The sequence below is a fragment of the Dermacentor variabilis genome, chromosome 5, assembly GCF_050947875.1.
Source record: "Dermacentor variabilis isolate Ectoservices chromosome 5, ASM5094787v1, whole genome shotgun sequence".
Taxonomy (NCBI): Eukaryota; Metazoa; Arthropoda; class Arachnida; order Ixodida; family Ixodidae; genus Dermacentor; species Dermacentor variabilis.
This window is the reverse complement of record NC_134572.1, coordinates 155,493,361-155,496,036: the sequence shown is the minus strand read 5'-3', so window position 1 is coordinate 155,496,036 and position 2,676 is coordinate 155,493,361. Positions and strand designations below refer to the sequence as shown.

Genomic DNA, 2,676 nt, shown 5'->3' with positions numbered 1-2,676 from the left:
GATGTTATTGCGGAGAGATGATCAAGCTTCGGCAATCGTCAGATTCTCCTGCTGGCCCGGTGAACAGGGGTGTCCACTAGTATAGGGCTGATACTCCTGCTACCAGGATGGGTTTGTGCCATCGGATGAACCGTACCCCGCACATCCACCAGTTTTGTCACGAAAAGAAAATTGAAGGTGTACCCGGCGTCGGCGAGACAGACAGTTGTACAACATGGCGTACAAAAACTCAAGGCGGCGTCCTCAAGCTCTACTTCTTCATCAGCGCCCACATCTTGCCGAGCGCGCCTCCAGTCATTTCTTTCTTAGCACTGGCTCGTGACACCTAGCGTCAATACGATGTATCTGCGGCTGGTACAAGCGGAGCGGCGTTAAGCCTAAGCAAGCACAACGGCGTCAGCCAAAAGAAGTCCCTTTATTCGGCTAGTGGCTAGCATACATGCAAACAATGGTTACCTGTGGCGCCCTCCAGTATTATGCAAGATAACTATCAGAGTATACACGATTTCACTTCCCTGGGGGAAAGGTAGGTGCGACGCAGGTAGGTGCCTGAATGACAGACATAGGGAAGACCAGAACGCTGTAACCGCTCCAGCAGGTGCTGACAACTTGGGTGACCACTGCCGAAGATGTACTGATAAAGGCACCCCGTGTTTTCATAACACGCAAGGGCTGAGACGGTTCGCCAGGAAGTCAAATAGCGAAATATTTGAGGCGTTCAGCATTTAAAAACTGGCTGATGAACGTGTAAGCGCTGCATCTCTGGCGCTCACTGCTAAAGAAGTGTTGCGCCATTAAAAGATAATGGTGAACGCTTTGTAATGGCTTGTTTTGGGCGCATCGGCTTCGTTGCGCATTTGGTTGTCTCCTACGTGGCGCATTCGTTTACGCGTCAGGATGCGCATTTATTTGCGCATGCGCTGGCCTCCTTCCAAGTTTTTATTAATAAAGCTTATCAGTTAAATTCTAGTGCTCCTCCTGCCCACCTTTCCTCCGCCAGTCTTGTTCGCGCTAGTAACTATGTTACAATAATTGTAAAGTTCAATGTTAAACAATGGGGAGCATGCTGCTTGCTCAGGCCTGTCACATAGCTGGCGAATTACACTTCGCATGCCTATATGTGTACAAATTGCATGAGCGTGTAGCATAAACAAAAAAAAATGGAAATAAGAGGTAGAGCATCGCGAGGTTTCTAGCAATAAAACAAAATATAAAGTGGTATATATACTCCGTATTAAACAAAACTAAAGTGTAACTTGCCGCCAAGCGATTGATGCAAGAGGAAATACAAAATATCAAGATACGTTAGGCGTAGTTCGGTATTGAACACGATAATGTGTACATAACAACTGCAAACACAAACGAGCAGCAAGTTGAACAAAGTTCAATTAATATTTCACCTACTTACTAAGCTGTGTTAAGTGCCTATCGTGATTATCTGTTCCTTTGCTTTTCAGTGCGCAGACTATGCGCGTTGATCCTTTTGTTAGCGCTGTTGCTGTTAAAGGCGCTGCGAACAAGCTGAGCGGTGTCATGTTTTGTGCTGCCGACAGAGGAAATAAACGGCCTTTCGACATATGTGTCTCCGTTATTATATTGGCGACGAGGATGGGATAAGCGATGCAGATGCCATGGCCACCACGTTTGGGAAGCTGCCGAAGTTCTGCCCAGACACAGGCAACATCGACGCCTACCTTGAAAGGTTCGAGCTGTTTACGAAAGCAAATGATATAGACGCCGGGAACAAGCATTGAAGTCTTCTTGACCGTCCTATCAGAGAAGACCTATGTTACACTGCGCAGCGTATTGCTACCAAAAACGACCACCGAGGTCTAGTACGTAGATGTCACAAAAGTGCTACAACAGCATCACGCTCCAAAACGGTCCGCAGTCGCCGAGTGATACCACTTCTCCAGACGGAATCAGGAGTCAAGTGAAACCATCGCACAATTTCTCGTGGAATTAAGGAGGCTTGCCGCGACATGCTTTTTTTTTAACTTTCCTGCAAGAAGCTCTACGGGACCGTCTAATTGCAGGACTACGGAGCGATACCATCCGATGCCGTCCTCCCGCGTTGCCCAATGACCAGGTCACATGGGACCGGGTCTGCGATGTGTCCACCGCCATGGAAGTTGCACAGAAGGATACCCAGGAAATGCTGGTCGACAATGCTGGTGCCAGCAACGCTGATTTGCACTGGCGAGGACCCACAGTTAAGCCCGACAAACAGCATATCGCAAGCAACGGCCGTCTAGCTGCGAGCTGCAAGCCAGATACCTGAAAAATAAAGCGCTATACGCGAAAAATAGCAGCAGTTTGTCGTAGGTGTGGTGGACAACATGCTCCAACAAGGTGTCTTTTCTTAATAAGCGCTTGTTTTAAGTGTTTTAAACGCGGTCACGTCACAAGTATGTGCTAAACGCGAGTCTTTCACGCTGTAGAAGAGCCGGCAACAGAGCAGGATTTGCTATTCGCCAGACAAAGAGAGCAGGTAGACAGCCTCCCATAGTACTAAGGGTGATCATTAAGGGTCGCGAAGTGCCAATGGAGGCTGCCGTAGCAATTATGTCTGAAAATGCTTTGCAGAGAACTTTCCTAACGTATCGCACAACTGTGAGGACGTAAAGCTGGATTTGTTCAACGGCACCGCAGTCAGGGTTGCCAAATTGGGCTACC

The 2,676-nt window shown here is 48.1% G+C and overlaps 1 pseudogene; it reads left to right on the top strand.

Annotated features, from left to right (window-relative positions):
* The first annotated feature begins 1,628 nt into the window (after nt 1–1,628).
* LOC142583677 (uncharacterized) lies at nt 1,629–2,281 on the top strand (annotated as a pseudogene).
* Nucleotides 2,282–2,676: the final 395 nt, after the last annotated feature.